The sequence below is a fragment of the Sus scrofa genome, chromosome 11 (genome assembly GCF_000003025.6).
Source record: "Sus scrofa isolate TJ Tabasco breed Duroc chromosome 11, Sscrofa11.1, whole genome shotgun sequence".
Classification (NCBI taxonomy): domain Eukaryota; kingdom Metazoa; phylum Chordata; class Mammalia; order Artiodactyla; family Suidae; genus Sus; species Sus scrofa.
The window spans coordinates 10,062,273-10,076,432 of NC_010453.5; the positions used below are offsets into that span (position 1 = coordinate 10,062,273).

Consider the following 14,160-nt stretch of genomic DNA (forward strand, 5'->3'; position numbering starts at 1 on the left):
TTAGAAAACACTTTTAGATCTACACATAACAAATTGCTCAAAAGGCGGGGAATACAATTCAAGAGAAAGTTACTTTGGATCTGGTACCATTTACTTTTATTTTTCAGGGGCTTTTGTGTTAAGGATGACTGAACATTTTAAAGCCAGATGGGATTTAAGAGTTAACAGAGTTAATCTAGTGCTGCCTACTTACCAGTCATTAGACCCATGCAGGGCTGCCTGCCTATGAATTTATATCTAATTTCTCTATCTTCAGATAGGCAAAAAGGGGGAAGACCTCTGGTTTTTATTTTTTAATTACAATTTCTAGGCCCCACCCTGGATTTTCCGATGGAAGGATTTTGTAAGCTGCCTTTCCCAGGTGATTTTCTGATGCAAGTATTTGTGGAAACCATAAATGCTAGTCCAGCCTTTTCACTTCGGAGATGCTGAATCTGAGGACTCTGTCGTGGGTCCAGTGAGGGAGGAGAATCCAAGCTCCCTGATTTCCAGTCTTTTTTTGCCCCTCATTATCTGGCCTGCTGATGAAATCCTCTCCATCCCTTGTGCAGAGAGGAGTGGGACAATCCGACCCCAGGGACAGAGGAAGGGATTGACACTAGGGAATGTTAATTTGCCTTTTCCCCTTCCCTGGGAAATTTTAAAAACAAAGGAAAAGTTTAATTGGCTGATAATTTAATATATGAAATCATATAAAAAAACAGAGTAATGGATTAGATAAGATCTTAATATTTCTAGGCTTCTGTAATTTAGTAACAAAGGAACCCATTGGCACTTTCACTTTGTTTTGTTAAGATGGTTTCCCCAGAAGCTTCCGAAGATGGAAGAAACCTACACTCCTCCTCCTTCTTTCAACTCAGCTTTTCTTATCTGAAGGGATAACTACAGGATAGACACTTACATATGCAAAACCCAGTTCCACCCCCCCTCCTTTGGCACTTAATACTTTCAGATCAAATCTATAGATAGCCTTAGTGGCTGGGCCTGCAGCTGGTTTAGCATAAATACAACAGCACCACCTTGTGTTGTGCTCCAGGGAGAATTTACCTCTAGCAGGACAAAAGCTTAGGTGAGAAGGGAGCAGGATGCAGTATGGAGTTCCCGTCAAGGTGCAGTGGTTAATGAACCTGACTAGGAACCATGAGATTGTGGGTTTGATCCCTGGCCTTCCTCATGAGGTTGTGGGTTAACGATCCCGCGTTGCCATGAGCTGCCATGAGCTGCCATGGGAGCGGCCCTAGAAAAGGTAAAAAGACAAAAAAAAAGAAAAGGAGACCCCTCCCCTCTTCTCTGTGCTGAAAGCATTACTGCACCAATCCCCTGGGAAGACTCTTCTGTCCACTACCTTCCTATAATTTTCTCCTGTAAAATTTATATATATTAAACTTATTATCTATTAAATATCTGTTAAATATATCTATATACTAAATATTATATATGTAATATAAAAGGTAGTTGGAAAATGGAAGAGCAGAAAAAAACATATATTAGTAAAAGCCTAGGCAAGCAGAATGCTTTAGCGTGTACTTTAGAGGAAAACATTACAGTCAGTTTTAATTTCAGAATACTTGAAGGTAAATGTATATTTAATGCTAATTGTGATTTAACACTTCTATAAAGATTCTCCCACATTTGAGCAGGTAGCTTTTAAATAATGTATTTGCCCATTAAAGGGACAAAAGGATTTTTCACGATGGGTAATATGAGTAAAAGAGTTGTGTTGTGGGTAAAATCTTTATTTTCCAAGTAGAGTTGTAGAGTTTTATTTATATTTGTACCTTCTCTATGGGGCAAGCTGAGAAATTAATATATGTATATCAACTTGGGACTGAAAGACTATAGTTAAAAAGACACTAAAATAGAAATATTGCCCAACTAAATATGCTACTCTTGTCTGATCTTTTCACCAGAATCAACATAGTTAATTAAAGAAGATTGTTTTCAATCACAATTTGAAATGTCAAGATTGGTATATAACAAATGAGCAATTCTTTGTCCCTGAAGTCATCTGGAAAGTTGAGTCTGAGTCCTTACAACCTACACATGAGTATGGGATAGGAAGTTACAGGACTAGAAAATAGCAAACTTCAGGGTCTTTCTGGGACTGATCATGCAGAAAATCTTAGCTAGAAAGTCCTGCAGAAGGCTCAGTTATGTCCGTTTTAGTTGCAAAGGGGGATTTTTATCTTCTAAGTTTGTCAGGGTTTTTCCTCTAAGTTTGTTTATCATGGACCCAGCGATCTGCCTGCAGGGCTCCTGGGCGGCAGTGTAGCACCTCGGACTAGAGTATACATTTACTGTGCAGAGATAATAACTTTGAATGAAGACTACAAATAAGGAAAAAACCTCCCTTCATTAGACATGTTCTTTCTGGTGAAAAGATCACACGAGTAGAGTATTTGGTTAGGCAGTATTTCTATTATTTGGATAAAATTTTTTATATTATGCATTCCAATTAAATAACAATCTGATTTATACAAATTGTAAATTTATGTTTAAAAACATATGTAATGTCTAACTGTTAATCAAGTATCAGTTGACAAACCTGATGAAAATGCTCTTTTTTTCAAGCAAAGACATCCTAAAAAACCTCCAAGGTCTATTCTTTGGTCTGCTATTCACAGCCCCTTGTCTTTCTAACCCCTGTTAGTTTTCTGCACAAAGAAATGCCCTCCCCCTTCCCAGACCCTTTACTCAAGGTGACTCCACACGAACAGGATTCTATCTGAAGAATGGGAATGTCATATTTGCCCCAAATCTTCCTTTCTCTGCCATTAGACTTTCGCTGAAATTTTATCTCATGCAAATGCCTTCCTTACTAAGCAGAGAATTATTTCATATCCCACACAAAATCCAAACAGTCAGCCCTCAGTATTCACAAGCAAATTGTCTATCTTGTCCATTACCTGCAGAAGCCAGGTTTATTTCTCCATGGCCCAATTGATGTGGCTCAGTAAGTTCAAGCACATTTTAAATGAATTCAAGTAAAATATTAAAAGGAAAGGGAATCTCCTTTTAAAAATTCTATAGTGCGCTCCGTATCAGTAGAGAAATTTTTAAAAAATTATTTGTTATTTGAATTATATTATTTCTTTATCATGTCTTTATCATGGACATTGGCTATTTTATTTTTTTAAAACATATATTAAAAATATTTGAGGGCGATCTAATTTGGATCCCTGAGAGCTTATAGATATAATTTCTAGTGTCTCTTAATTCTAAACTGCCAGCTACATGTCTTTCTATTCGGGCGACAAGAAATGACTATTTGCTGGTAATGGAATAATTTTTTTTAGATTGGTGGGCTAATTTTAGAGAAACTGTAAGGGTTTACTAATAGTGGTGGATTAGTCTACTTGGACTGTCATAACAAAATACCTGAGACTGAGGAGTAACCTAACAGAAATTAAATTTTCTCACAGTTCTAGAAGCTATAAATCCAAGATAAAAGTGTCCATGGAATTGGTTTCTTATGAGACTTTCATCTTGGCTTGCAGATGGCACCTTCTCACTGTGTCCTCACAAGCCCTTTGCTTGTGCACACACAGAAAAAGAGAGGCCTCTGGTGTCTCTTCCTCTTCTTATAATGACACCAGTCCTACTGTGTAATGGCTTCAGCATATGAATTTTGGAGGCACAATTAGTCCTAACATTACACCCTCTGGACTCCCCAAATTTGTTTCCTTTTTATTCAACCTATTCCAATAACTGTTAAAATCATAACCTAGTCCAACATCAATTTCAAGTCCAAAGTCTCATGTAAATAGCATCTAAAGCAGGTATAGATGTACCTGAGGTGTGATTCATCCTTAGGCGAAATTTTTCCAGCTGCGAACTTGTGAAACCGGGCAAGTTATGTGCTTTCAAAATACAGTGGTAGGACAGCCTTGGTTAGATAATCCCACTCTAAAATGGAGAAACTGGAAACAAGGAAGGGCTGATGGGTCCCAAGCAAGTCCAAAACCCATCAAGGTGAATTCCATCAATCTTAAGACTTGAGACTATTCCTCTGTGACCCAGTGATCTGCCCGCAGCTCTCCTGGGGACAGTTTCTAGAACATAGCCTCCCAGTACTTGCCACTTTACCCGCTTTCTTACTGAGCTTAATAGAAATAACATGATTTTCAATTGCCTGGAATCTCTAATTCTATAAACGCATAAGCCTCTATTTATTTATATATTTGGGCCGCACCCGAGGCATATGGAAGTTCCCAAGCTAGGGGGCAAATCGGAGCTACAGCCATGTGGGATCTGAGCCACGTCTGCCACCTATACCACAGATTGCGGCAACTCTGGATCCTGCCTGACCCACTGAGAGAGGCAGGGGAGGAGCTAGCATCCTCGTGGGTGCTAGTTGGATCTGTTTCCGCGGTGCCACAACAGGAACTCTGAGTAAACCTGTATGTACATTTACATAGTTCCAGTATACATTTTAGTAAAGAGTTTAGTGTTAGTTTGTTGACTTCTAATTTTGACTGAGAATGTGCCACTCACTCTGTAGTGAGCTAGTGACTTGAGTAACTAGTATACAGATGTTTGATTGACTAGTGGCTGGAACTCTGAAAACAAATCCATGCACATAAGGGGGGTGGTGGAAAGTCTTAAATTCTCTATAGTTTGACTAATGAATTGGTATCTACACCATCCTTCAGAAGGCTCAGATAACTTCTAAGTAATCAAGATCATTAGCAAGTTTGCTAGAGAAAAGCCAACCTCTTCAGTTTTGGCCCAAAAGTTTTGGCCTACTTTTTTCTGTACCTAAAGGCACAGAATTTTAAAGAATATTGAAAAAAAATTTTAAAGATCAGACATTTTACATTTAAATTTTTTTCATAATCTTGACAAAATAATAAAAGTTTTGAGCCTGGGTTGGGGCAGAGGTGATAAAAGCGGTTGGCGTATCTATCACCCACATCCTTTGCCAGAAACTATAACAATCGTTGGATCTATATAGTATGACCTTGGAAGATACAGTCTCTGCCATCCTTTGTGTTTATAGGGAGATACGTTAGAAAAAAAAATATTAAAACCCACACAAATACTACATAATTACAAACACAATTAAAGCAATGAAGAAAAATACTCAGCTGAAGGCACTGCAACGCAGGTTACTCCTATATAGGTCGAGCACAACACAAAACACCTTCTTTTCCTTGGGTTTGACTGCTCTAAACCACGTTCCTGGAATGCTCCAAGGAAGGCATCAATACCGCAGGACACGGTCAAGTACAAGTTAGGAGAAAATATTGACAGACCGTCCTTACTCTCAGTGTAAATTGTGGGGGAAAAAAACTCCTTTACAAAAATTTCCATAGCCTAAACTCCACTTTTGAAACAGGCCACAGATCCATGGCAAGCTTCAACAGAGTACAGACTGAAAATTCTTGTGCAGGAGAATAGCCTGCTTGTTTTCAGAAGAAAGGCGGGAAAAGTGTCTGCCACCACACCCACAGTGATATCACCATTTTCCAGAAGACTTGCCCATAAAATGGTGCCTGCTTGGCTGGACAGAGAAAGCATGATCACAGCCCCACCCCTGATGTCAGCCCTGTGCCAGGAGCATGCAGAGCCTTAATGCTGTTTTATAGGACAGATTTCAGTCCTCTCACTTCCGTCCTCACCGTCCAAACTCAAGTGCTAATGCTGACCTTCCTTTCTGCCCCTGCTGTCGGCACACCCCACCACTGCCGCAAAAGAAGGTGAATCTTTTCCGGGAATAGCTTCAGTCTTGCTCAGATAAAAGGCATGATGCCAGAGTGTGGCAGTCTTACTATTAATCAACTTTGATTTGCAGAAGATGACACGGTTGCAGGGGCTGAGCTTTAAGTACCCTTTTAGCTGTGATGAAAGTCAAGCATTATTCAGCTAGGTTCTAAGTGGCCACTTTAAATCATTTTAAAGGCTGTACCATGTCAGTGCTAGAGGCAGGAACTGAAAACAAATAATGTGTTATTGGTAAACTGCAGTGAACTCTGCAATTTTGAACCATGAGCACCTATTCACACTTAAAAAGCTGAGAGTTCATGGCAGGGAAGCTTGAAACTATTGGAATGTAGCAGGGCTGATTGTCCAATTTGACTCCAAGGACATTTAAGTGGAATTTTGCTTTAAATAATCAACACCGAGCAGATTGAAGACCCTGGAAAGCCATACATCTAATCCCTTTGGAAACACTTCTAGCCTAACTGTTGTAAAGTACATTGCCTATTTTAGACAATCAAGTGCATAAAACATCCTTCCAGCCCACTTGAGCTCCACCCTTCATGTAGCCTGCACCAGTGCCGTTGGTTTGCAGTGGGTGCCCTCTCTCTGTCTTGAGCACTCATAGCACTTATTGTCTGCTTAGTATTTTATTCACTTTGTGTTCCATTGAAAAGTTAAAAGATCATGGGCTGTGGTGTCGGGTGGGTCAGGATTTAGACATTAGTTTCCACGCTTATGAGCTAATTCTGAGCCATTTGCTTAACCTCTTTGAACTTCAGTTTCTCTCACTGGTGAAATGGAACAATTATAATAATACCTTGCACAGGTAAAGATTTAATGTGGTAAGATATGCTAGCTGCCTAGCACAGTACATCCATGGTACTTAATAGATGGTAACCCCTAGCAGAAGTAGCTGGCATAGTAGCAGCAGGAATATTATGCATACTGTTCTCCCTGCAAAACACTGTTCTTGAGAAGAGGATCACGCTATATATTTGTATGGTATCTCTCAGCAGTTCTAGCATGGGATGCAAGCAGCACTGAGTAGGTACCAGTTGAAATGTACTGACATGAATGAGTTGGGTATCAATACATTTGCCCTGTTAGAATAATGGGACAGAAGCCTATTACTATTATTATTAGACCAGCTATTTTGAAGAGTAGCACATGTTACACAGAAAGAGGGCATCATTAGAAATACAGAAATAAGAGCTTCCTTTTTCACAAAGGTTTGAGTTACTTTGGGGTGAGGAGGGGAGAAGAGGGAAAAGAGAGGGAAGGAAATGAAGTTGAAAAGGACAAATCATAGACACAAAGAGAAGAGAGCTTTTGTTTGCTGAGCACTGCATGTTAGCACAAGAAACCCTCACTCTATACTGAAATGTAGTCCTATTAGCCTCGAGAGCTTAAATCAGCTTGCCCAAGGTCCCACAGCCAATAAATGGGAGAACTGAAAATTATATACAGAGCTGTCAGCCTTCGAATATAAGTTCATTCACAGCTCTGTGCTGCCATCCTCTTGTGCCAGAGAACTAAGAATTGCTATTCTATGCCAAGTCATCCTCTAGCTGTCACACTGCCCATCACATAGAGTGAGGCATAATTTATCATTCAAAACCAGACACTTTTGAGAGTGAAGAAGGGAGCTATTGATAATTTCTCTAGGACAAGAGACCAAAGTAGAACTGCCTTGGGTGAAACGTGACTTTTGGCCACACAGACTCAAAAAAGTTGTCTTCACTCTGAACTTTCTCAGCTCGTAAGAACTAATAACTCATGCTATTATGCTGTTGATACAATTCACTTTCTAAATGGCTCTTGGTAAGCCATCCCTAAATCACAAAGACATTTTTGTCCTCATTTCACTTAACTTCTCATTGCACTTTATTCTACTGGTGATTTCCTCTCTGATGCTTTCCATCGCCTTAGTTTGTGGGCTATAACACCCTACTAGTAACCCTCCTGTATCTCTGGCTTTTCCAACAGGTTGCTTTCTACCCACCTTTTAAATATTGGAGTTGCTTAAGGCTTGGTCAGAGGCCCTATTTTGTAAAATCTAGTTTCTTTTTATATGCTCTCCCTAGGAAACCTCGTTTACTCTGATAGCTTCATACAACATATTTAATTACCACCCAATTTATATTCCTAGCCCAGATCTTTCTCCTGAGCTTCAGACCAATGGTTTACTCAACAGTGATACTTGGATATTTAATAGGTAGTTCAAACTCAATAAGCCCTAAACACATCTCTCCCCCTGCCCCAGCAACTCAACTCCTGAAAGACCACTAGCTCAGTGAATGTCACTGCCATATATCCAAGTGTGTAAGTTGGAAGTATCGTCCTCTTTCTCAACCACCATATACAACTGATCATCAAACAGTGTTAAATATACCTTCTCAATGTCTGCCTGTCCTCATCTCTTCTGCCACTGCTCTAGTCCAAACCAACATCATTTTTGTCCCCAAATTTTATAGTGGTTCCTAGACTCCTCTCCACATCCATTCTTGCCACTCTCTAATTATCACCCTGCAGCATCTGACTTAACCCTCTTCTCTCTCTCTCTCTTCAGCCCTGGTAAGTTCTTGTATCCTCAAGCATGCCATGACCCTCTTGCTTTAGAAGCTTAGAAGTTTGTTCCCCTCCACATTGGATAACTTATTCATTCCCCGAGTCTCAGTTTAGATGTCATTTCCTCAGAGAAGCTTTTTAGAGCTCTAGACTAACTCGAGTCTCTCTTTCAGACATTTTTATGGCTCCTTGTAAACTTCTTTTGAGGCAGTTATGAAAATTGTTGTCCAAGTCTTGCCTGGTAGCACAGCATGATTTTAGTAGATATTGATGCTAGTCTAGTGATCTTGGACAGGTTCTATAGTATCACTCAAAAGCTATTATTAACATCCAATGGCAGGGTGGACCAGAGGCCCATGATCTTGTAATTTCATTGGTTTATTCACTTTGAACTTGACTTGCAGTGGGGCAGTTTGATAATCTGAAATGGGGCAAAAGCCAGATAAAAGTGCCAGGGAAGGCCCTCTAAATTTAATCAAGAACTTTCTCTGGTCAGATGAAACAGAGGCAGACTGACACAGGGTGCTGGTAAGACAATGAAGAAAAAGCATGGTTCACACTGAGTAGTCAGGAGAAGTGTAAATGGCAGTTCCTTGTACAAGAACGGATGAGAACTGTATGGAGAGGTCACTAAGCTGGTTGTCGATCCCAAATCTTCTCTGTCACATACAACTACAGGATTCTGCACCAGCCGTAATGATAATGTTAAATATAAACGGTGACAATGTGCCTGTACAAAATATAACTTTAAATCTAATTTATTTAATTAGCACAGTTTGTGGAATTTTGTCTTAACACTACATTATTATTTCTTATATAATTATTGCCATTTAAATTAACTATTAGTTTTAGCAGGATAATTTATCTAATTACTTGCATTTTATGTTCCTGATACTCATAAGTACTTTAAAAACTCATTTGTGGGCAATTAAAATGCACTTTTATATTTCTAAATTACATATTCCATTAAAAGCACTTTAATCTAAATGTAGTGGTATGCTATAAAAATTATATTCGCTCATCAGGTTTACACCTATCAAAAATTGCTATGGTATGTATGGTACGTAAATTGAGCTTTGCCTCGATGCCAGTGTTCTTTTCCCCAGAATTTAGTCTTCTGAATACTCAGCAGTGTTAGAGTGTTTCTGTCAAATGTGTACTGACATCCTTTCTGAAAGAGGCCTCTAGCTTTGGAGATGGAATGAGATGGGGATGGATGGGTTCCAAAGTGAAAGATGCACTTCGTGGCAGATCTGAGAGACGTAGGGCTGGAGTGTAGTAAAAGGTCAAAGAAAGATGGGTCCTAAGAGAAGGTGACTGCAGATGACCATGGGAGAGAAAACGTGGAGCTCGTTCCCTGACTTGTCTTTACAGGGAACCACGTGCTCTGTGAAGGGTAGCGAGATGTTAGTGGGTTTATCAGATTCAAACCTAAGAGGACAGCTAACCTGTTAACTAAGGCAAAGAGATCTTGGAGAAAACCACAATTCATTTTGTAACTCTTGAACTGGAAATAACTGTAGAGGTTATTTTGTTCAGTCTTCCTCAGGGTACAGATTTTTTGTATTTATTTATTTTTTATTTCCCCAATACATTATATTTTTTCTACTATACAGCATGACGACCCAGTTGCACATACATGTATACATTCTTTTTTCTCACAATTGTATGCTAACAAATTTGACAACCTAGAAGAAATGGACAACTTTCTAGAGGCTTACAGCCTGCCAAAACTGAATCAAGAAGAAATAGGTCGACTGAACAGACCGATCACTAGAAATGAAATTGAGTATGTCATAAAAACATTCCCTACAAATAAAAGTCCAGGACCAGATGGCTTCACAGGTGAATTCTACCAAACATACAAAGAGGAATGTATACCCATACTCCTTAAACTTTTTCAAAAGATTGAAGAAGAAGGAATACTCCCTAAGACATTCTATGATGCCACCATCACCCTAATTCCAAAAACCAGACAAAGATACCACCAAAAAAGAAAACAATCGGCCAATATCTTTGATGAATATAGATGCAAAAATTCTTAACAAAATTTTATCTAACTGAATCCAACAACATATAAAAAAGATCATACACCATGACCAGATGGGATTCATCCCAGGTGCACAAGGATGGTTCAACATATTCTAATCAATTAACGTCATACATCACATTAACAAAAGAAAAGTCAAAAACCTCATCAATAGATGCGGAAAAAGCACTTGACCAAGTCCAACATCCATTAATGATAAAAACTCTTACCAAACTGGGTATAGAGGGAACATACCTTAACATAATTAAAGCCATTTATGACAAACCCACAGCAAATATAATACTCAGTGGAAAAGCTGAAAACCTTCCCACTAAAATCTGGAACAAGACAGGGATGCCCACTCTCACTACTGTTATTCAACAGAGTATTGGAAGTCCTAGGCACAGCAATCAGACAAACAAAAGAAGTAAAAGGCATCCAAATAGGAAGAGAAGAGGTAAAACCGTCACTGTATGCAGATGACATGATACTCTATAGAGAAAACCTGAAGGACTCAACCCCAAAATTACTTGAACTGATCAACAAATTCAGCAAAGTAGCAGGATATATCCGTCACATTTCTGTATACTAACAATGGAATATTAGAAAAGGATACAAAAACACAATACCTTTTAAAATCACACCCCCAAAAATCAAATACCTGGTTATACACCTGATCAAGGAGGTGAAAGACTTATATGCCGAGAACTATAAAACATTAATCAAGGAAATTAAAGACGATGTAAAGAAATGGAAAGGTATTCCATGCTCCTGGGTTGGAAAAATTCATATTGTAAAAATGGCCATACTACCCAAAGCAATCTGCAGATTGAATGCAATCCCTATCAAATTACCCATGATGTTTTTCACAGACCTAGAACAAACAATCCACAAATTTATATGGAAACACAAAAGACCCAGAATTGCCAAAGCAATCCTGAGGAACAAAAACCAAGCAGGAGGCATCACTCTCCCAGACTTCAGGCACTATTACAAAGCCACAGTCATCAAGACAGCGTGGTACTGGTACCAAAACAGACAGACAGACAGACCAATGGAACAGAACAGAGAACCCAGAAATAAACCCAGACACCTATGGTCAGTTAATCTTTGACAAGGGAGGCAAGAACATAAAATGGGAAAAAAACAGTCTTTTCAGCAAGTATTGCTGGGAAACTTGGACAGCTGCATGCAAATCAATGAAACTAGAACACATCGTCACACCATGCATGAAAATAAACTCAAAAGGGCACAGATTTTAAAACTAGAGCCAAGATGCATGGAATTGTCTTGGCTTTTGATAGAAGCCATAGAGATTATTTTCATGAGATGCTCAAAGATGACTAAACACTCAGTTAAAGGAGTGGAGATTATTTAAATAGGTAAAAAGAAATGATCTTATCACAATTAAAATAGTGATCCTGGAGTTCCTGCTGTGACTCAGCAGCTAGCGAACTCAACTAACATCCATGAGGATGCGGGTTCAGTACCTGGCCTCGCTCAGTGGGTTAAGGATCCAGCATTACTGAGAGCTGTGGTATAGGTCGCAGATGAGACTCGGATCCCGCATTGCTGTGGCTCTGGCATAGGCCAGCGGCTATAGCTCTGAGTGGACCCCTGCCTGGGAACCTCCATATGCTGCGGGTACTGCCCTAAAAAGACAAAAAAACAACCAAGAAATAGTGATACCAATATATGTCAATATAACATGTAACTATTTTGGATATGCTTAATTTAAGAAGGTACAAATCAAATTTATTCTTTATCACTATTCTTTTAATCTTATGTCAGATCGTTCTTTACCTACCCCTAGATGAAATCTTAGGGCATTACCGCAGTTCTTCCAGTCCAAGCCAGTCCAGTGTAAGAATCACAATGTTATAAACTGTCTTACAATGTAAAATATGCCCCCTCTTCCAGCTCATGTTGGCCTAGGCTACTTCTCTTTCTTCTTTCTCCACTTCTCCAGAGTCAGTAGAGTTAGAGACTGGACTAGAGAAGACATAGAATGGCCTAGATTGGCCGCCATGTTTGTGGTCTAGTGTTGGTGCTTTCTGGATATGGCGCATTCCAGATTTTGATTCTTTCTTTGTGCGGTGCTTGTTGGGTTCTCTGGAGACCCTCTTCCTCATGACTGGGGTTCTCCCTCCTACAGTTTCCTCCTCTGGCTGGCCTCCGATGCTTTTACCCTCAGTTATCTGCTTCCTTTGTTGGACCATCTCATCCCTTTAAAATTGTGTTCTTGGGCAGAGATGCTTTTAAGAGGACCTGAGACTGACATTCTCCAGTAAGTCCACTCCTGGCCCTCGGGAATTTGAACGTATCTTTCTTTGTTCTATCACACTCTGGAAGTGCAGACTGTTCTTTATGTAGCTGTGACTCTTCCCTCTGCATCAGGCAGGGGAAGCCTCTCATCCTTAACTTTTCAGGCCTGAGTCGGATAGCTGTTTCTGCATTCCTCAAATTCTAGGGAATGAGTGCCAAGCTCTATGAGTAGTTGTCTTGAAATGGCATTTTGTCTCTGAACTGGTCCTCACTACCAGTGAATTCTGTTCTACAGAGCAGGAGCAAGTGATGGGCTGATATTGATTGAGCCTATTTTGTAATTGATTAGCATGTGTCTAACAGCTCATTAGGATATGGGAGTATAAGTGTTTGCCCCCGTTTAAACTCAGAGACAGCAGAAGAGATGGATTAACATCCTCTTATATACAGATGGCCTGACGCCATGTTCCTGTCACATTTCTTCTAGTAGCAGAATCATAAAGTTGTCCCTGCAAGATTCTTATACCCTGGTTATACATTTGAGCACTAATCCATGTGTTGCTGTAAAGACACACTGTAGCTACAAGTAAGGTTACTAATCAGTTGACCTTCAAAGAGGGAAGTTATCCTGGTAGACCCTGTGTAATCACATGAACCCTAAAAAGAGGAAGAGGAATGTGGAATAGTTAGTTAAAGTGACAGAAGAGGAGAGCAAGAGACATGAGATGGAAAGAGAGGTCATAGAGATTCAAAGCAGATGAGGACTTGATCTGCCTTTGCTGATGTTGAAGCTGGGGGAAGGTGGCTGTAAGCCAAAGAATGAGGACAGCCTCTAGAAGCTGAGACTGAGTCCCAAACAACAATCAATAAGGAAATACGGACCTCAGTCCTCCAACCACAGGGAACTGAGTTCTGCCAACAACCTGAATGAGTCTGGAAGCAGATTGTCCCCCTGAGCTTCCAAATAGAAGCCCAGCTGACTGACATTTGGACTTCAGCCTTGTGAAGCTCTAAGCAGAGAAACAATCCAAACCGACCTGGATTTCTGACCCATAGAACTATGAGATAATAACTATGTGTGGTTGAAAGCCTCTAAGTTTGTGATAGTTTGTTATAACACCAATAGGAAACTAATGCACACCTTCACCACAATGTCACTGGCCATATGCTTCCAGGATCTCTGACCCAGTTCCTTCCAATAGCTGATGAGAGAGCCAGGGACAAGTGTGTGATCCTTTTATTGGGTGTGTTTGGCAGAGGTAAAGAAGAGAGTGAAAGAGAAAGACAAATACCGTATGATATCGCTTATATCTGGAATCTAATATACGGCACAAATGAACCTTTCCATAGAAGAGAAACGCATGTACTTGGAGAACAGATTTATGGTTGCCAAGGGGGAAGGGAAGGGAGTGGGATGGACTGGGAATCTGGGGTTAATAGGTGCAAACTATTGCATTTGGACTGGATAAGCAATGAGATCCTACTGTATAGCACAGGGAACTATATCCAGTCACTTGAGATAGAACATGATGGAGGATAATGTGAGAAAAAATATATATATACATATATGTATGACTGAGTCACTCTGCTGTACA

At 39.8% G+C, this 14,160-nt stretch overlaps 1 protein-coding gene across 2 annotated transcripts in view; it reads left to right on the forward strand.

Moving 5' to 3' along the window:
* The window catches only part of LOC106507939, a 195,599-nt gene that overhangs the window by 149,501 nt on the left and 31,938 nt on the right, over nt 1-14,160 (forward strand). The window lies entirely within an intron of this gene.